Source organism: Ciconia boyciana, chromosome 4 (assembly GCF_034638445.1).
Source record: "Ciconia boyciana chromosome 4, ASM3463844v1, whole genome shotgun sequence".
Lineage (NCBI taxonomy): Eukaryota > Metazoa > Chordata > Aves > Ciconiiformes > Ciconiidae > Ciconia > Ciconia boyciana.
Window position 1 is genome coordinate 83,919,477 of NC_132937.1, and position 22,793 is coordinate 83,942,269.

Sequence of the window (22,793 nt, forward strand, 5' to 3'; positions counted from 1 at the left end):
CACAGAGAAAGTTAATTTCTATGTGTTGCCAGCGAGAGGTGGCTTTATTCCCAGACACACAGCATATGCAAAAAGATAAGGCAGAAAAGCAGACAAACTCATATGTAATTTCAGAATATATATTCCCTAGCAGAATGCTCACATTGCCTAATTGAGGGCTCAGCTCACTTTAAGCCAACACATGTGCAAATCACAGACCCTTTTCCTTGAACTCTCCCTGTGCATTCCCATATTGTTGTGTTTGCCAGCAATGGTATTCATGCACCCAAACAATGAGCTAGATTTGAGGACTAATCTGGCTGAAAGGTTTCTTTTTTCTTTTATCAGCTTAGCTTGTGACCAAATCAATTCCCTATCAAGTTCACCCAGCAGCTGCATGAGCTCCTGTCAGTGGCAACATACAATTATGTCAGTATAAACCAACTGTGGAACCTCAGAGGCCTAATCCCTCTTTATAACCACAGAAAAATAACACCAATTAAGAGCTGACCTCTCTCTATCAACTATGATGTAAAAAAATAGCCTAGGATCCTAAAATGGGTGCTTTCTCGTAGACTACATGAATGAGTCTCACTCTCCTTATAAACATCTCTTCCTCTCTTTTGGACTTTGAGTGCTTGGATTTAAAAAAGGTAAGCACTGGTCACACTACTATTTCATTTAAAAGTGCATTTTTACTTATTAAAGAAAAAAAATCCTTCCAATTTGTCTGGATGGCATCTTATTTTTGAATTATAAGAATGAGTCAACAGGAGTACAAACTTTGCAGGTGTTCATTACCCTGTAAAAAATTGTAGGGTTTAAAATTCTTTGTTCAACAATGAAATTGTAATTGTGGTATGAAAATGACTTTAAAAAAGGCCTGTTTCTTCTCCCCTATTCACCAATTCTGTCACAAAAGCTGACACAGGTTTTCCCAATTTATCATGTCTTTATGTCGTGGAAGACTAAGTTAATCTGATTTAATAATTTTTATTTCCTCTGACAAAATATATAAACACTTCTTGTGCTGTTTCAAAGAGTTTTGAGATTGTTTTATCAGTCTTTCTTTATATAGAGAGATAATTCTCCCATTTTTTCTCCTTTCTTTCCTTCACTCTTTGCCTAACAGCCCTACAATTTTCTGGTAAGAATATGCCTTCTAGAGCCAACTCACTGTAGAGCACATTCTGGTACTCTTTTAGCTTTCCCAAATCTTTTAGCTGTTGTGCCAAACTTCTTTCATATAAACAGTGGTTTGGCATTACTCTGACTTGCAAAAACCAAGGAAGACAAGTACTAGAGCATGCTTACAATTAAATTTTTTAATCCATTTATAAGTAAAACTTTAAAATAGGAATTTTTTTTTTTTAAGTAATTTGACCTTGAAGTAGCTCAATCCTAATGAAGGAATGTCATTGCCAGACATCATTACTTTCACTTGGCACCTTCTGACGATCAAAAAGCACCTTAAGTGCCTGAAAGGTATAGTTATACCTTATGCCCAGCTTGTAGATCACTTTCTTGTGTATACACCCAGCTCCCAGGTTGCTCAGCTCCACAGCGTTTATTCTGCTCTTCAACAGTTAATAGAAGTTAGGCTCAATTAATTCTTTTTGCAGATGTTGTCTTCATGCACAGGAGAAGCATTTAAGACATAGGAGACAGACTACAACAGCTTCCAGTTGAGGGCACCTGTGTCATAACAGCTAGCTAGTTCTCATGTTGCTATCCATGTCACTTTCCACCTGATCAAAGGAGGGTGTTAGCTCAGTACTGAATAAATCCCTACTGACCTTATAATGTTACTCTCCTGCTCTCTTTCAGATGTTACGAATCCCTATCATAGGACTACTTTGATCTGGGTTAACAGTTTTCTTCTAGCTAATTCTTTAGTCTTCTATCCCAGACTAATCTGGAGAACAGGTCTAAGTAATATGCAAACATGTGCACAGAAAACAAATCTGATTCAACCTGACATGAAAAACTTCTGAAAAAAGAAATCAGCTAAGGTTAGAGTCGCAAACAGCATTTTTTACTCACAGCAGTGATATCACTAGGGCAAAACTACTGTTAGCCTATACCCCAATTTCAGAGAATAACTTAATCTGTTGGCCTTTGCTTTAAAAATATCGTTAAATACTGAAGTAAATCTTACTCATCATTAAGTTCATGAGGCCAAAATTAATGAGGCAAGACAGAGCATGTCCCTTAGGCAGGAACTTTTTGCTAAGGTTGAAGACTAGAGCAGAAAACAGGGGCTAAAGTTGATAAATATGTAACTACTCATCTTCGCAACTCTAATAGTACTTTCTCCTATTTGTCAGGACCAAAGTAAAAATCTAAAAATAGGTTGTCTTTCAAAAAAATACATAAAATACAGGTACATGGGTTTTCAAATCAGTCATTAACAATAATCCCTGACACCACCATACACCATATCATAAACTCAGCTTCTACACCTGAGAAGTTCCAAGTCCACCCAAAAGGCAGTTCCTCAAAAATGTGGCATGCTAGAGTATTAAAATTCAGAAAACAGTAAAAAAGAACTGAAATCTTAATTCTCTTCTAGAATATGTTGTGTCAGAGACGACAACTACCAATCTGAGTAGGCTTCTAGTGAAATACCTTGTAGGTAAATTAAATAAGCTGAGAAAACTATTTTCTATAGGACATAGTAACTGTGGTGTTATTTTCAACAGCATGCCTTGGATCACTCATATTTCCCTCAAGGACACATAGGGTATGAAGGTGATCCAGCTATGACTATTAGGAGATAATCTGGCAAGACTATCCTTCCTAGGAGAATACAAAACAGCTATCCCACCCAAACAAAAGGGGGAAATAAATGAGATTAAACAGTTACCACTTGTTATAGACCAAAGCCCCATTAAACTGCCGGACATAAGTATATGAGAGTTCTCAACCAGGAGATAAATAGACCAGGGTACCCAAGAGAAGAGACTGGGAGTCATCAGTTGCTTTGTCTCTTCACTGTTCTGCAGTCCCTTTTTATCTTCCCTGATACATGAAGGGTAAAATGCAAAATCATACTCCTGAATGTTAGCCACATATATCATAGAAGCAGAACAATAATAATCTATTTCCCCAAGCAACAAGAATAAATACAAGCTATAAGCGGTACTCACGCTGTAGATCCCATGTTCCTAAAAAAAGTCTCTCCCAACCACACTTCAAAGGTCAGTGAAACAAGCATGTAATACGTTTGCTCTAAAGACAACATTCTTTGTGATACCTCAAATACTTCATATGTCTTGAGTTAATTATAAATTGTTTGCTAACTCTAATATATGATGTCTTATTTGGATACATTTGAACATCACCTTTCAGACAGTCTTTTGATCACAAAATTAGCCAGTTTAACACACTACAGAGCTGAAGGAGTATCACTAAGTCTTAGCTGATCACTAATTACCTTATCCAGAACTTTGAGAAGACATGCAGAAAGTAAATAGTTTCTGATTTACTGCAGAAAGTCACAGATAAGATATCTTCTGAAGCAGCAGAATAAAAAACAGACAGCACTTGGGTAAAGGGAAAGAACAAACTCAGTGTTTATTTCAGAAAAGAAGCTCTTGAACACACACATGTCCCCTTGTACAGTGTATTGTCCCTTAGAGCTGCACGTTACTCATTCATTTGTTCTGTCAAAATAACTGGCATAGTTCATATAACAAAAATCTGCTTCAAGGTTAGATTTCTAATTCCATTGTTGGTTTTAGTTTAATAACATCTTATTCCACAGAAAGTCCTACTGCAGAAAATAAGATTACCCATTTATTATGGCAAACAGGAGTCACAACAGTGGAATCTCTCACTTATTAGTTGTATGAATTCTACATTCTTCTAATTTATACTTATTTTATTTAGTAAATCTGTGCATAAAATTAAAAGCTAAGCAGAAAAATCTATATTTCTTTTGAATGCATCATGAGTATTGCAGTTTAACTTCTATATTTGGATACGATTTGCTATGTAGATGTATATAGACAGTCTCTACCATGTTTCTCTACAGGGCAGAAAGCAGTATTATAAAAATTCCATTCTGTTAAGAAAATCCCTAAAAGACTTGCAAATTTGAACTTATTCCTAAAATAACATAAAATTCAGCATATATATTTACAGGCTTTGCTAAATGCATTTTCTTATTACCCCAGTTTGTATGGCATTTATATTTTGAAGCAATTTTGTGGAAAACATAAGACCATGCCATCATTATTCAGGAATTTTCCCTACTGAGAGTCACATAGCCAAGAGCAACAGTGTGAATAAGCAAGTTATTCATCATGCAACTAAAAGAAAGTGAAAGTAAGAATTTTCAGATTTATGTGAAAACCACAGTACAACTACGGCAGATTGGAAAACTGCCAGCACATACACTGAGCAGCTCCTCTATAAATGTGATCTTTCAGGAAACAAGTATTCAGACATTAGATCATCTGAAGTAATTACCATCATTAACAAACTTCTGCTTTCTCAAACAATCATTAATTTACATGGAAGCTTTGATGCACATAGAAACTTTCCTAGTGTTTTCTCTCCAAAAGGCATCAGTATTTTCTCCAAAGGCATCTGCATTTCAAAAAAATGTGTTACTTCATTTTGGAGGAGTATCAAAGAAAAATTTTAAAAAGTGATAAATACATGCACAGTCTTTAACTTTTCCTTACAAAGTATTGATTTTTGGCATCCTTTGTAGTATGCTAAACTGACTTGTTTTCAAATCACAGTTCTACCACTGAAGCAACACCAATGAATAAATAATGCTCACTTCTCACTGAGAAACAGAAGATATTTGAATTAAAAAAAAAATTCCAAGTTCCTTTCTTCATATGCATAAATAACAGTAGGAGTTCCAAATAATTTATAACAAAACCACTTGCCAAGTAGATAAAGTAGGCATGGTGGTGTTGAATCCCAGCAAACGCATCAGGATTTTGACATATTTTGAATGTCACCCTGACACTGTAAAACAGTACTTTAGGGATATATGCATTTTTTTCAAACACAATTTTAGAAATCCTGTCAATAGCATCAGTGATAATTTAATACAGAACCACTGGTAGAGTACATATGGCATCAAAAAAGTTTGCAGTATCTCTACAAAAGCAAAATATATGCATAATTAAGATGAAAGTACCGTCTTCACTGTTAGGTATTGTAACAATATCATTTGAGGTACCAAATATTTTATTTACAACTCTTTGGAGCCAGATACACTATAAGCAACAACATTTTATTATTCTGTTAGGATTCCAAGTTTAATCTGCTCTCTTCTCTTCTACATCTTTCTCTCCTCCTGTCTTCATTGAAAGCAGTGTCATTTAACAGTCATGTGTGTTTCATTTCCCTGCTTATGAAAACTGGTTTTGGAAGTTTAACGAAAACTGGTTTTGCAAGTTTAACAAGTATTTATTCATAGACACTAAGCTCATAGTTTTGTGATAAATGGTTTGTAATCCTAACAGTTGCCATTATTCTGGTGACTATAAAAACAAACTGGGAGGTGTCAATGGAGCTAACACATCTTTGAATAGGTTTTTTAAACCCATGGTTTTTTAAGGAAAAAAACTTGAAGAGCATCCTTTTTGGGTACAATACATTACATGTCTATGCAACACATTATTCATATTTTTTAAAGAGGAATCACATTCTTATTTTCTCTGCACTCCAATACAGTTTGCAACACAGCTTTTAATTTGTATATTTTGATGTGTGTCAGTGTGATGACTGTGGAGAGAACAGAGCTTGTGGTAGATAATGTGAAATTTATCAAGAAAGAAATTCAAAACTAGTTTAGGTACTATGTCTCTCTGCCATTACCAGTGCCAATGCTTTTTTCAACTATATTTTTAAATAGTTATCTTCCTTTTTCATTGTAAACAAGTAAAACCTAGCAGAAACCAAGAAGCAAAATACTTAAACTCAGTAAATATACAAGAAATTGATGCAAACTACTCTAAAGGCACAGATTAAGTTACACTTGAAAAACAAAAACAATCTCAAAGTAAATAACTTTTTCTGCAATTATTGCCATGGAAGAATCACTCCAGTACTTGAAAATTCACCTTGCCTAAGGCCTCTTTCCATGTAGGCTGGACCTCCTTACTGTAGGCTGTCAGAATAGGAGTGGGGAATATTTGTATCTCTTTAGTGACTCTGAAGAGCACAGAATGAATAGTTTCTCAATTTAGGCATACTGGATGCATGCTTAGAATTGCATAATGTACTACAAGAAACTGCATTGAAATTCTTCTATTCCACAGATGGAACACAAGAATTTTTCTTAAAATAATCACAAAAGTAACAGTGAAAACTAACATGGGATGCCAGAAAGCAAATTCAAATACCTCAAATAAATTACTCTGATAGCAAGAACAGACACATGAAATTGTACATCAAATTGTAAAGTATTTTACAGACAATGTCCTGCTCTATAATAAGAAAGTGACAGAAATTGCAAATATAAAAGAGCTCAAAGAATTTTTTTTTTTTCAGTTTCTGGATATTTCATGAAATTGCAGGCTTAGACAATTGTTAAAACACTGCATATTTCAGCACTCAGAGCTTCTCCAAACCCAGGGTCTTGCCTGTAGTGGCTTGCATATTTTATATTTTGGGTACTGCTTTACATAGCATAGCTTTGGTTTTCTGATTACAGAGGTATGAAAGGCAGAGAGCATTCAGTCAAAAACCTCATTCTTTTAGAAGCCCATAGGTAAAGATTTTTGTTGAGGTAAAGACTTAACGAAATTTTATTGTGAAGAGTTTAGGTAAGTAATGTACACATTATTTTAAAATACTGTTGTTTTAAAAACAATACACAAGAGCAGTTGATAATTTTCACTTTGACTAATTTAAAGTTTCAGTTAATCAAGTAAATTTTTTTAATATCTTTTGTCAAAGTTCAGGTTATTAAGATAAATGCAGGCCCCAATACCTGATCTGCCTTTTAGTCAACTAACAGAAAGATAAGCTGAATATTCATTTTCTGTATTCTTAAGAACCCACTTTTTTTGCTTTTCTACCCTTTATCCATAATAGTCCCTGACCACCACTGTTCAAAGTGAAAGCTTAATAGTATTTTAATCTGCAATAGTAAAAGTATCCCAATGACCTACCATGGGCACAACCTAGCAGGACTCACAAAAAGGGGTAGAATAAAGAGGAAATTCTCAAGTCCTTCTTTATGAAAGTCAAGTCTGCAGGTTATTTTCATATTATTCACCAGTCTCTTCTTATTTGTCAGAGTATTGCTTTCATTCCAACTTTATCCACTTTTTCGCCAATTTTAATGATAATATTTCCTTTGTATTCTTATCCCCTTTATGGAACCTCCTGCTAGGATTTCTCCTGTAGCAAAGTTACTGACTAATCAAAGCTGGGGGAAAAGTTGAGGGAAGGGGGTATTCCTTGGAAACACAGATATTTCTTATGCCTGCAGCTGAAAAAACAAATGTTGCTCCAACTGGCTGCTCCAACTTCATTAAGTTAATCAGATAGACACTTAACAGAATCGTTTCTGAACCCTTAAAAGCAAGAAGAATACTAGCAGAGGCAGAAGAGCATAACCACAGCTTCATATTGTATCAATGAACTAAAGACACCATCACGTCACACATGGACACCCCTCAACTCTTTCAAACACTCAGAGAGGAATACAAAATTTAGGGAGTAAGAAAAAGAAAGCAGCATTTTATTCTCAATACGACTTTGCTAATCATCACAAAAATTAGGAGAGTAGTGCAGTTACCAGACTGAGAGAAAAAAATTAACTCTCTTACTGAAAGTAAGTAACTGCACATTGGTTAATACTAACTGGAAAGGGAGCTGAACCCAGGAGACATCACAGCATAGAAAAATACTTGTCACCAGACAAGTCATTTGTTCCTCCTCCAAACATCCTTCTCCATTATTATATAAGATTGCTTTCAGAGAAATTTGGAAGTTGACATACAATAAATCTTTAGCCTTGAGAACAAAGAGATTCACAATATTTTTTTCAGCCCACCATTCAAGTCAAAAAAGTTCCAAAAAACTTCATGTCTTTAACCCAGATGAATGTGCAGTGCCTTGCAATCTACCTCTCAGTAAAATCTCTGACTGCTCACAAGATAAGATCATGATTTTATTTAAAATGTAGAACACATGAGGTTATTGCCTTATGCAACATTGCATAAAAAAATTTAACTGCAGGTCATTTATCACACTACAGGAGTTGTAGATCCTTTTATCAATCCAGAGAAGATTTATCTCTTTCATTTCAGTGGCATGGAAAAAAAGGGTTACTCAAAAAACCCCAAAAGGTGGTTAATAGAGCTTTGCTTTAGGGACAGGGAGAGAGAAAGTGATCTAAAACAGTTTTGTTAGTTTACTGAAATGTCAGATACTGATGAATTAGAGTTTCTTATTAAAGATTTAATTTTTTCACCTACTATGAAAATTCAAGGAAAACAACTCCCTGCTGCTGTGTCCCAACTGCATGATCAGTTAGGAAACCATGCATTTACCATCTGTTTTGTTTGCTGGCTAGGGTCAATACTGCAGATTAGTTCATACTGAAGCTTATTTTCTAAGTTGCAGAGAAAAGTTGCAGAGAAACCCGTTTTAAGCGTATACTCCACTTCTCACATTGTAATTTGGGTCTGAGAAAACAATTCTCAAAAAAACTCATCATCTTGATAATAGCTAAATAACTGAAGCAGTGAAGTTGGAAGCATATACCAGAGATATTTCATGTTGAAACTACTGTTATCACTTCATATAAAAATCCATTTGTTAATTTTGCTGACTATGCTAGTTTTGTTTCATTCTTTTTTTTCTTCCCCCTTTATCACAGTATAAAGGGTGGCATATTTTCAGTGTGGAATAGAGTTTTCTTGGTACAGCAAAACAAACACCACTTTCTGTCAATACTTCTCAGACTTTCCCCATTTCCATACCACTGCCTATTTGTTCACTTATTTTTTTTGTGCTCTCCACCACAGCACAAGGACAGAAGCAGTTTCAGTTCCTTCAAGAGTGTATTTAGTTGAAACCTGAACAAGTGAGGAAACAATTCTCCTCCTCCACCACAGTACTTTACACTCTGACCTGTGCTGAGAGTTTCACTGCTTTTCCTGTGCAATGTTGTGCATAGAAACCCCACACACACTGCACAGTGGTTATAATGCTCATCCTAACTGTGTGTGAGAAACTGCTTAAAAATGAAAAATGCAGATTCCCAGAATAAAATAAAAATTCAACATATATAACTTCACAGGGAATAAAAATACCCTAACAGAATGGTTGAAGGAGGAGACTTAATATTTCATCTGAACATTACAGTTCTTGTCCAGAGTCTAATTAAAATAAAACAAACACTATTTCTCCTATTCATTGGTTACTAGTTTTGGTATTAAGATAAATCTCTCTGCTGGCATGTTGTTAAACCCAGAGCCTCAGAAAAATACTTGGAAAGGCTAATTTCAAATCACTATCTTACACTAAAGGGTGAAGTAGAATTTGCAGACTCTCTCATTGAAAGGTAAACTGAGCTGTGAGGGGGACCACCTGGCTTTAGGATGAGCACAGAAAGCCAAGCATATGCAATGGATGCATTAAGCACTGTCCATACACACCTGTTGCATCCAGAAATCTAATGTGTGAAAACAAATTCACCAGTAAACATACTTGTATGCACAATCATCTATGATTTGTCAGATTGTCCTATACAATTTGTCTGGGATAGAAATTATTAATGGCAAGAAAAACATTAGAAACATCTCAACAAATGTGGCAATGGAAAAGTGTGGCATCATTTGGTTCTTGAGTAACAAAAAACCTCTCAGGTTTTCAAAGCCATCTTTGACAACAGACATACAACAAGAAATGACTATCTAATACAGTAAAACCCTGAGCAAGTCAAGAAATATCTTTTCAAGAGCTTGAGATAACTGCTAAGACTATGTACATGAAAAAATGCACAATGTGTAAGTTTACATTGGCATTTTAGTTTAGGCATTACATAACCTTAAGAACTGCAAAACCTGCACATCATTATCTCTGCAATTAGTGATCTGTGTTTAGTTAAGAGCCTTAGTAGCAAGCAAAAAGAACCAAAATAAATAGGAGAATGTTTGTTGCTGTATCAATACAATAGAGAATTATTGTAAGCAATGGAGATGTAGCAAATAACTGTGTTTCTATCTGTATATCAAGTACTGCATTTTAAAATAGGAAAGTGTCGTGGTTTAGCCCCAGCCGGCAACTAAGCACCACGCAGCCGCTTGCTCACTCCCCCCCGGTGGGATGGGGGAGAGAATTGGAAGAGCAAAAGTAAGAAAACTCAAGGGTTGAGATAAAAACAGTTTAACAGGTAAAGCAAAAGTCATGCACGCAAGCAAAGCAAAGTAAAGAATTCATTCACTCCTTCCCATGGGCAGGCAGGTGTTCAGCCATCTCCAGGAAAGCAGGGCTCCATCACGCGTAGTGGTTACTTGGGAAGACAAACGCCATCACTCCAAATGTCCCCCCCTTCCTTCTTCTTCCCCATCTTTATATGCTGAGCATGACGTCATGTGGTATGGAATAGCCCTTTGATCAGTTTGGATCAACTATCTTGGCTGTGTCCCCTCCCAGCTTCTTGTGCACCTGGCAGAGCATGGGAAGCTGAAAAGTCCTTGACTAGTGCAGCAACAACTAAAACATCTCTGTATTATCAATCAACACTGTTTTCAGCCCAAATCCAAAACATAGCCCCACACCAGCCACTATAAAGAAAAGTAACTCTATCTCAGCTGAAACCAGGACAGTATCCACCCCTTATTCTATACCATTTACATCATGCTCAGGTCTCACATTATCCAATACATTCTCATTACCCACCACCACCCTTCCCATCCTTTGATATAATACACACATATAATTCCCTTAGTCTATGAACCACCCCAACAAAATATTTGTAAAATGTCCATAAATGTCCACAAAACGTCCACTGAGTTCATTTAGTCCATGACTTTGGGCTTCATCTCTTGTGGTTGTTACTCAGGACAGGAGAGGTGGTGTGTATCTTGGAGTTATTGGGCACCAAAGCCAGCTTAGGTCAGGTCACTGCTGCACTTGCACTGCTTCTTGTAAGACTTCTCCTCCATTCGTTCAGGTGGTTCCGGCTGTAGTAATTCCTATAACATGCAACTCAGATCCTGGGATACAACAATTTAAAGGTATTTCCATTACAATCTCCACCCCTGGTCCCTTTGGACAGACCATCAGGTTTAACATTGCAATGAAATCCTCCCCTTGCCCCTGCTCCAGCTTGGACTTATCCACAGAATGTAGTCCCTTCAGAAGTAAACTTGCTCCAACATGGCCTCATGCACAGCCACTGATGCTTCAAGGTGTACCTGCTGCAGCATGGACTTTATCCACAACCACAGATGCTTTGAGGTGCACCTTATCCAGTGTGGACTTATCCTTGGGCCACAATCCCTTCAGAGGTATACCCGCTGTGGCACAGACATAAACATGGCCACAGACATTTCAAGATATACCTGCTCTGGCATGGGCTAATCCATGGGCACAGACGCTTTGGGGTGTCCTGCTCCCACGTGGATTCATCCACAGGTCACAGTCCCTTCAACTGGAATTCACACCGGAGTTCCAGCCTGTCCAGTACAGCAGCACAGAAACAGCAGCGATGTCCTGGCCATCTGCCAGCCCAGGCACATGGGCTGTAGGGGAAGTAGGGTGAAGTTGGGAATATGGGAAGTAGGAAAGTTTCACTTTGATTATTTGGGATGAAGAGAAAAGTACAGAAAAGAAATGTTCTCATCACTTTCTGCCCTGGTGTCAGCTGAGATAGAGTTACTTTTCTTTATAGTGGCTGGTGTGGGGCTATGTTTTGGATTTGGGCTGAAAACAGTGTTGATAATACAGAGATGTTTTAGTTGTTGCTGCACTAGTCAAGGACTTTTCAGCTTCCCATGCTCTGCCAGGTGCACAAGAAGCTGGGAGGGGACACAGCCAAGATAGTTGATCCAAACTGACCAAAGGGCTATTCCATACCACATGACGTCATGCTCAGTATATAAAGATGGGGAAGAAGAAGGAAGGGGGGGACATTTGGAGTGATGGCGTTTGTCTTCCCAAGTAACCATTATGCGTGATGGAGCCTTGCTTTCCTGGAGATGGCTGAACACCTGCCTGCCCATGGGAAGGAGTGAATGAATTCAATGCTTTGCTTTGCTTGCATGCGCAGCTTTTGCTTTACCTATTAAACTGTCTTTATCTCAACCCTCGAGTTTTCTTACTTTTGCTCTTCCGATTCTCTCCCCCATCCCACCAGGGGGGAGTGAGCGAGTGGCTGCGTGGTGCTTAGTTGCCAGCTGGGGCTAAACCACGACATAGAGAAATGCTATTGTGACAAGTTTTCTGGTGTCAAAAACTAAAGCATGGCTTATTAGAGAAAGCCTGTAAATATCCCAGTACAGATATATACATTTACACTCTCTTGTTATCTAAGATATGTAATTGTTATCTAATGTTGCCTAAATTTTCATAGCTTTCCCACCTTTAAGATGTGGCCATCACCTTGTTTCCTTTTGTATGAGAGTGAACCTAGTAAGCAAAATACTGTTTTGTAACAAAACAGGATTAAATAATAGAACCAGAGCTGTAATATTCACAAAACATATGCCAACAAAATCCATAAGAATTAAGAGGGGAATTTGAATTCAGTTAATAATATTGTACATAGAAAGAGCTGCAAGTGTTGGCTCAATCACACTTAAAGCAAAAAAAGAAAACAAAGAAATCTCTATTTTTGAAGATCAGTTGCCAAAAGAGAAAAATAAAGTAATAACTAACTGGAAGTGCTCCAGTGAAAAGCCACATGAAAGAGTACCACATCAATTAGCTAAGAAACTGGAAATATGAGAGATAAGGGTAATCTGATATTCTGTGACTATTCATTTGACATAGTAGACAAATAATAGACAATTGGGTCTATTATTTAAGCATTAAAGTTAGTGTTTATTCACACCTGTAAAAGGAAGCATATATTAAAGTGGTTTGGTTTTTTTCCTCTTTAATTCAGCATCTAGATCAAGGGGTGGGCGAGTTGAAAAATTCTAAAAATTCATTTGAAAATTACTTTAACAAGTCATACCAAGACATAACAAGACTATGCTTAGAACTACTAGGATTGAAATTATCAGAGGTAAAAAAAACCTAATACACACCATAGTTGAGGAAATTTCTTCCTCATTGCTCATGCTATAGCTGCAGTTGTGGCCAATACTTTTCCTCTCTATCCAACCCTAGCTTAATCACCATTTTAGATGATGGTCTTGATGCCAACACTACCCTTGCAATTTCCAGCCACTTCATCAGAAGCTGTGAAGCCTCAGAGTTGGATCCCTAAGCACAAAAGTAAATAATTAACCAATTTCCAATTCACCCTGTTGAACCAAGAGAAAATGTAATCTACTGCAGTAAGAATCCTTTATCTTCTCTGATTTCACATTATATCCAGTGCCTTACATCTACAATTAGATGTCACCTTTTTTGTAGTGTAAAAGCCAAAGTCCTTTATTTTTCCATCTTGATAGAAGCAAAAAAGTTACAAAGCTGGCAAGAGAGAAAAAGATGTATTAACTTTCTAAACCACATGATTTTAAAGAAGTTTATGTGAAAACACAGAAAAGAATTTTAATTCACATTATTTAGGTTTCATTTAGATAAACTTCATCACATTTCATTAGCTTTGTCTTTCAGTTTTGATTTCTAAAAAAGACTATGGTTCTTCAGTCCCGCAACATGATCATGACTGGAAGTAATTACATTAACTTCAGTACTTTCAACTGACTTTTAACCAACTACAAAAGCAGACTTTCAACTGATTTCATATATTTTTCCCTAATTTTTCAATTTTATCCAAAGCCATGTCTATTGGCAGACAAGTTTTACTTCCCTTTAATGAAAAAAGACTATTAATAGTAGTTAATATTTACAAAAACTACCGTATTCCAACGAAGATCAAGAGAATGACATGAAAACCAATAGACGACAGGAAAAAAATATTTTATTAAGCAGCAATCTTTAGCAAGTTCAGAATATTTTAAAATAACTTTTCACTTTTTTGTAAGTGACTTCCGGGTGAAATAAGACTTTAAAAAAAAAACGTAGGAAGATTTTGACTAAAGAGAGGCATCTCTTGCAAGCAGAGGATTACCTCACACAAAAAAATAAATTATAATTTTCCATTCAAAAATTTTGCACTGACCTTGCAAGCAGAAATAAGTAGTTATGTGCTCAGTCTTGTCTGAGTAGCAATTTACCTAAATTGATTATAATGGCTAATAAAGCATCATAAAGATGCACCAACTCATTTAAACGAGGATTTGGAAAAAATGTTCTAAGCAGAAAAAATTAGCAATCAAAAGCCCACTGTCAAGAGAAAGAAATCAACAATATTTTGCCACCAACCCCACTGCAATTGGTGGCAAAATGTATATAGATTTTAAAATATACAATGAAAGATCAGAATCATATCAGCATGTTCAACATATAATTAACAATTACCAAACTACAAGAACAGAACCATGCAGAATGTATAGAACTGTAATCCCTGCATATATTTATCATCATCGTCACTGGTCTCAACCCTTAGTAAGCCTATGATCTGTGTTGAACGGGACATTAAATAAGTGCGTATTTACAAAACACACCAGGTAATCACTCTTGTTGCACATAAAGCAACCCCACAGATTTCCCTGAGAGAGTCAGTAATGATGGTTCATTGACAACTGGTGACATTAGGTGTCATGGAAAAGCAGTAAAATATTTATTGATGGTCTCCTGGAAACCCTGACTTCCCTGTAAAATCTTATTTGTTGCTATGAACCATATGATCCAAGATCTTTATATATGTGCTGCTTATTATTTAGGGAGCAAAAATTTCTTTCATTGTAAAAATACTTTCTTTGTATTAGCTTTCTGGACTAAGTTGGTATCCATTAGATACTACACCAAGCAGCATGCACTGCAAAGTTTTACAGTCAGAAGACAGCAAATCACAATCTGCAAGTTAGAGCAACAATTTTCCTGGAAAGTACAAATTTGAAAGTATATTTATTCCTGTATTGCTACATATCTGAAGTGCTTGTCACTAGAATTATATAACACTCACTTTGTTAAAGAAGTATCACTCTTAAACAGTTGCTTAAAAAAAGCCAGTGTATGACTGTCTTGCCAATTACTGGTTTCTATGAGCCCAAATCTTATGTTAGCTTTGTAGTTTCCCTTCCCTTTAATTAGGGGTTGTTTCTTCTGGCACTAAACGATGGTTTCCCTACCTACCCTGTTGGCCACCTGTGACACCAAGACTGATAGTAGCTCGGTCTCTACAAAGACAGTGAGCAAAGCCACCTAACCCCAAAGTTGTTCTCCACCAAGGGCTTTCAAACACATAGGTGATATCATGAACTGCAACTCCTGATGACCATCTGTCTGTAATCCCCAAGTGAATTCAATGCAAACATGAAACTTCCTTTCTTCTTCTGAACGGGTATAAAGTACCCCTGAAAGAACAACGACAGAACACCAATCAACTGAGTAACTTAATGGACAAGTTAGTGATACCAGTTTCTAAATCCTGTATGAAGAAGCATCAAGAAGGTATTTCCTCCTTCTCTCATTCCACAGCTGGCTACGTAAGTAGAGTTTTCATCAAAACAGGTATTTTCTTGTCTGTGTTCATCCTCTTTGATTGCACAAGACAATCATTAGAACACACATGCAAAGTGTAGCTACCTATTTGCCACCTATGGCAAAGAACAGGCAACAATTACATGATTCCACTAACGTAAGCTATCTAATACCATTCAGAAACAAGGCCTTAATATTTACATTTTAGAAAGTTTAAGGGTTTACATAAGTCATTCTGGATCATGGTAAATTATGCTCAAAGTGAAGTACTGGATCCATCCAAGCAATAGTAGGGAATAGTAGGATGTTAGAGCTGAAGTATGAGCAGAAATTCAGAATTTTCTCTTTTGAGAAGCAGTTCCATAGTACCTGCAAGATTTTAGAAGAATAGGTGGCTCTTACCACATGTCTGCAGGTGTTTAAATGCAATATTCCTACCACTCCCTTCTTACAGGAAAAAAGTTGGGGTACAGTAATTTTAAAAAACGTGCTGTTAGCAGAACTAATACAAAAAAGCTTACAGAAGTCATTCCTAAGGATTTATATCCTTTGTCACTTACAATCTTGCCTCTGTTCATTGATACAAACCTATTTCTCCTATCCTCTGATATTTCTCGGACACTAATTTGTTCCGACAAAACACATAAGGGCCAGGTACAAAAAAAGAATGGAAATAGAGAAAGCCTTTTAATACATTATATTTTAAAAATGTCTACATTACTTAAAATAGAAAGTTTTACTGGTTAATAACTAAGAACAAAATAGGAGGAACTGCACATGAGATCTACTTCTCACCATTATGGCACTAATTTCAATAAAATTTCTTCATTGGTTATAAAAAAAATAAACTTCAAACTGTTTAACAATAGAAAAACTTTTTTTTAAGTCTGATTCCTTTCACTCCTCCAATTTTTCTTTTTTTCATTACTTACCCATATTCTATTCTGTAGTTTTGCCCATGTGATTGCTGAAACAGGTGAGAGTTAATATCTTGTTTAAGAACAAGTGGGGTGTGATTAACATCACAATCTTCTACTTTCAACACATTCTCTTTCTCCAGCAGCACACCTATTAGCAATTATTCTGACAAGATCAGTTTCTAGATGTGTTCAAACCCCTGTAATTTTTATCACTGATATATATTAACTGAGCTCTAAAACAGGAATATCATATGAAATGTAGCATAAGAGCAAACCACCAAAAGTTCACAGTTAAATAAGAAACATTAATCCATTTCCTCATAGATTTCTAATGTACTTCAAGTTATCTGCCTCTTTTGTCAAACAGTTTATTAGTGGACCTAGCAAGAGACTAATGATAGAGTCTTGCTCCAACTTATTTCTTTCTGCATTTGTATTAAAAATTGTTTCAACAAGTTACCCAACTTGAGATTAGAGCATGCATGCTATACAGCTTCTTTACACTGTATCACAAGGTAGCTACTCAACTGTGCAATCTTTTATTGCCTTATCCAAACTTGGTTTTATTACTATTTTTCTAAAACTGTTAACTTTTAATTATGTTTCACACAATTGACAAAAAATGAGACTTGTATTTAAGGAGCTCAAGTAATGCCACTTTTAGTTGCTTAGGCATCTTTCAAGTCAGTAAAGCTATTTAGACATTAGTAACTGGATGCATAATGCACATCAGCCCTTACTCCAGTACTTTCACCTATAAGCCAAGACTAGTTAAAGGCACAACTCTGGATTAACTGTATTTTGGCTTCAGACCCAGGTGAGAAATTCTTCCTTTCCAGTTAGCACCTTATTGCAACAAATCAACTCTTTGTGATTTAAATGTAGATATACCTGCAAATGGAACAAAGCTCTCAAAAAATAGCTTCAAAGAAAACTAACCAGAGTATAAATGTCCTCAAGACCCTTTTAGAGCATATTTGGAATATCTGGACTAATGCAGCTGAAGATGCAAAAGCTTTCAAAGGAAACAGGTTATTCCTGCCCCCTCAGCTGGAACCATCAAGTTCACAGAGAGTCATAATATGAAATTTAACTAACTCTCTTATCTAAGAAGAGAGCAGTGAATTGCAAAAGTTAAGGCTAGAACATATACCACCACAGAAACTGTATATAAATGATGAAGAAGATTGCCTCCTGAGGTGGAGGTTCCATCAGGAGGTTGCCTGATGAAAGTATTTGCTTCAATCCCTACCTATTCAGTTTGTCACAATTACTGTGAGGCTAAGTTACTCTTTTAAATTGTCCTATGTGTTTCTTTCTAGTCACAAGAATTCAAGATGTCCTGATTTAAAATACGTGTACTGCCTCAGAGGTTTTCGGAAAACTATTGTCACTGGGTGCTTAACTGCTACAAACTTGAAGTTTAGAAGAAAAAAAAAAATTATTAGAGAAAAGGATGTAGTCCATACCATATTCTGTACTATCACTGTATTCAAAGATTTCCAAACTGGGCTGTCCTACAACTTTTTTTTAAGATGTAAGCTTAGTTAAGCAGGAGAATAAAAGTTCTCATAATTTCTCCTAATTTAAAGATCTCCAGTCCAAGGTGTTTGTTTCTTTACCTGGTTCTTAAGATCAGATTCAGTCCACTGTTACGCTGCAAAATACAGTACTTAACCTTTTCTGTCTGTTTGTTAATATTATTTAAAAATGATAATAGGCTTGATTCATTCCTCAAATTTTATACCTGTTGATATATCTGATTCTTATAGTATTTTGCTTAAAGTTACAGCATTCAGTGCTACCTGAGTAGCAGCTGTGTGAGCACCCTGGGAATTAGAGACAACATAGTGACATTGAGTGCAAGCATAAAAATGAACATTGGCCCATAATCAGGGTAGGGTAGGGTAGGGTAGGGAAGCTCTTATTTGCAGTGGGTAAATTCATGAATAGGTAATATATACAGAACAAATTATAAGACCTTCAAATGAATTTAACAAGGTATTTTCAGATAAAGACTCTACAGGGTTCACAGAGAAGAAAAATACATATTTCAGCATCGAATGCTAAATAAAAGAAGTGTATACTTTGGGGTAACGAAACCAAAATGAGAGTATCAAAAGGATACATTATCTCTTTTCATAATTCCAGCATGTGAATTCCCAAACAATTAATTATTCTAATTTTTTTTAATCTATTTGCTTTCTGTTCAGTTTTAGAAAACTTAACAGAAATTTCAGTGATCTGCCATTTACTCCTTTGACTCAGAAAATATTGGAGTAGATGTGGGTTCTGGAAGCCAAGATGAATTCACATGCATACTGACATATAGCTTAAACCACATGCACCATCTTGATGGCTTCTCGGTTTCTGCTTCCATCCCCAGGAAGGAGGAGGAGAGGTTAGAGCTCAGACACATCCTATCTGCAGTCCAGTACAATGCCTGGACAGCTTTTGTGGCAGAATGAGGATGCAGATAGTTTTACACTGAAGACAGTCCAATGACAGCTACCCCATTCCATCCCCTCCCTGGGGAGGGCTCAATCCTCAGTCTCTGCCCCTGTGAACAAGCTCTCTCCACCTTCTTTCTGCTGTCACCATGCTCCTCTGACCCTGCAGGGAAGTTAGCTAAGGAGCTAAACTAGAAGAAACTAGCCCCATCAAAACCACAGACTCATTCAATGCTGGTTTAGCTTCTTGAAATGTCTTGATCGCCATAGGTTAGGAGGAAGCAAGTTCTATTACAATTCATCCTGTCTTTAATATGCAGGATTAAGTTTTTAAGTGTGTTTTTAAGTAAAAAATGAAAACATACAAGGATAAATTATCTTTTATTCAAATTTTTTAGGTCACTTGGTAAGCAAACCTGTTATTCACAAAGACATTACAGTATCCCCTTATATCTTGTGTTTAATGCGTGCATTTTTCATAAGGAGGGTGCTATTTCAGAGTGTGAACTACACTAAAAAAAAAAAAGAAAAACAGTGTAATCACTACTGCTCTCCCCCTGTTCCCACTGCTACAGTAATACTAGATGGCAGGTTTCTGATTAAAGTACCTTACTTCTGTTGTATTGTATTAGTTGAGTTGCCTTATTGTATTTAGAGACTGTAACGAGTCTAGTTCTGAAAGCAATGGTGTCTTAAAGAAAACAAAAAGGTGATGACTTCCATATGAGCTTATAAATAAGTTCAATTACAGTTTTAAACCTCCCTCAAGTTGGAGCATCTCAAAAAAAAAAGGCAAAAAATATGAGAAATGAGGTAACAGCTGTTCCCCCCCCTTTTTCTGCTTTTATTAAAAATGAGTATATTAAAAAAATATATTCTTTTTTTGAGAATTAGTGTCAGGTCAAACATTAAAATTTCGGTTTTAAGACTGCCCAAGAAAATCTGTTTCATGTAATAATAGGATTAAAGATAGGATAATCACAGTGCTCTGATATTAACATCCAATAATTAATTACACACCTTTATCACACAAATTCTAATAAATTTAAAATAATCTGTGCCAATTTTTACCCTACTCTACCCTACCCTGAGGACTTCATATCAGAATGAACTTGAATAGGGTTCATCAGGTTCAAAATAATGTTTAGCTCTGCTTTCTGCAGAAAAAAGTTCTGTCAAGGGAGAAAAATTACAAAACCCAGATGCATGCACACACAAAAGCAAAGGAGAAATCCACATCATTGCCAGTTATGTCTCCCATCAGTTTCAAGTCACTGCTGATTGTGAAAATGACAGCAAATATCACAGTGAATGGCAGTACTATGGAAATGATGAGAGGTAAAGCAGTCTGTTAAGGGAAGCTTTCTCCCAAAAGTGCTAATTTTACATTTTGTTTTTATGTGAACTGGCGTCCAAATACACACACTTCTCTTCCTGTGTGTTTTGCATTGCATAAAAGAAGAGGAAAAAAAAAAACAACACAGGAGAAACACAGGAGTGAAGGACAAGTACAGCCTTTTGCCATGAAATTTGAAGTGTAACACAGCACAGAGCAAGTGGCAGGAAAGATTTTTTATGGAGATTTGATGTTCCTCTGGAGTCTGTTCTACTTTTCCCCCATTAAACCCTCTCAACAATATGCTAATGAAGCCAGGGTCACTGTTTTGTGAAGTATCATTTAAACTGTTTTAAGGAGCTCAACATAGAAAATGCATAATGTTTTTCCATCCCATCTATATCTTTACAGTGTTTATTATATGTCTTATGTATTGCCGAAATTGGATCGTCTATCTCTGTGAAAACGAAGAGACCATTTGTTTTAAATGATGTCAAATGTACTTTGGACAGCATAACATAAATCATATACAGAAATAAGTGGCTGGTATAAACTAGTACAAATAATAAAGTTGTATCTGTCAGCAGAAAAATTTAACCCCATTTCATTCCCTCATCATCACAATGGTAGGGAGGGGGAAAGCCATTATACAATAAATTACTCAAGACATTTAAGACCAGAAGGAGATACACCAAAAACACACAGAAGAAGCAGCTGAGCAGTTCAGGCACTTAACTGGTAGCAAGGGAGTTCTGAATTATCTGCTCCCAAAACTATTTCTAAGCTTGTTTGCTCCTGAAATTAGTATAATGAGATTTTAAATTAGGACATAAACAATCCTGAGAGCAGTTACTAGAGCAAATAAACTCTCCATCCTGCCCAAATGTCCTTATTACCAGAGTAGAAAGTCAAGGAGAAACCACATGGGTCTTAAATCACCAGCAATTTCTGTGCAGTGGCACAATACAGAGCACTGAAGTTTACCTTCTTTCAACCTGAACCTACAGTTTAATGGTTAGGACACTTTTCAGCTTAAGGGGAATGCTAAGCCCACACATGGCTTTAACCATGGGGGCTCTCCAAGTTCATATCTTAGATCTACCACTAGATCCTTCCATATCCATATTTAAAATGAGAGACACAGGACCTGCTTGGTTCCTTGGAAGAACAGGAGTTATGGACTTGGAGAGGTGATCCAAGCTCAGAATCACACAGAGATGGAAATGCCTTCCAGGAATCCTTAGTCGGGGACCCAAGGCCCACAGACAAGTAAATTTATGGTAGAATTCTGCTCACCAGCTTAGCAATCTTCATGCAGTTCTTGCCTCAGCTCATTCCAGGCTTTGATACAGGAAGGTATTATGCCTTTGGAGCAAAATATGTAAACACTGGGATCTGTACTGCTGAATTTGAAAGCTTTCAAGTTCAAAGTCTAGGCCATGTTGCTTAGGAATTTTTTTTCTGAGAAAAAGCTGTTTAGAAACAAGCCTTATATATAAAAAATACTTTTCCCTGTGGCTGTACATTACCTACTCTAGCAGAGCCAGCTTGTTCAATATTCTTATCATGAGAGGTGTTTATTTTTTTACATTTTGATGTAAGCCTATTTCTTGCACAGCTGTTGCTAATTGCTGTCCCCATCTTTCACTGAGAACGGGTGTTCAAGTGTTCTCCAAAGCTCCTTAGAGCTACAGCCACTATCCTTCAAAGACAAAAAAACCTGCATTTCCATTACAGACAAGACATATGCTCCTGCTATGCTAATAGCCTCTCCTACTGTATTTCAGAATATACCAGCATGTTCCTAACTAAGTAACATCAAAGAATAATGTTAACATCTACAGAATGCCTCATCAGAGCCTGACATAGCAGATCTCTTCTTGTCCCTATGAGATTTTAAGAAAGTTATCCAAAAAGAATGAGCACTGAAGCCCAGCAGCTTGCACACTCAGTGGTTGCTCTCACTTAAAATAGGATAGTCTATCCATTTAACTCCGAACAAAGGAAAAAAAGCAGACCAAGCCTCTCATCTTCCCTGATCCCCATCCCAATAGCCCTCCATTAAACTTTCTGGCTATTTCTTATCTTCGTTTTTTGTACTTTGTCACAATCTTCTCCCTGCTGTACTCCTCACACCAGCCTGCCCCTCTGAAATGCCACCAGCTGCTGCCCCTAAGGCACCTAGCCACAGGCAGCTAATTGTTTCTAGCCATCTGCTGAGCCCATTCAAAAGGAGGGGTTAGGGTGCCAAGTACCCCTTACAGGTAACTGCCATGTGGGTGCTTCCTGTCTTGTTGTGGGGAGCCTTGTTTCTTTTGCTGTTTTCTCAATGCTCACAATGATGCAGGCATACAAAAATACTGCAAGTCTTCAGTTGTATGTGGATCTTAATAATTTAGT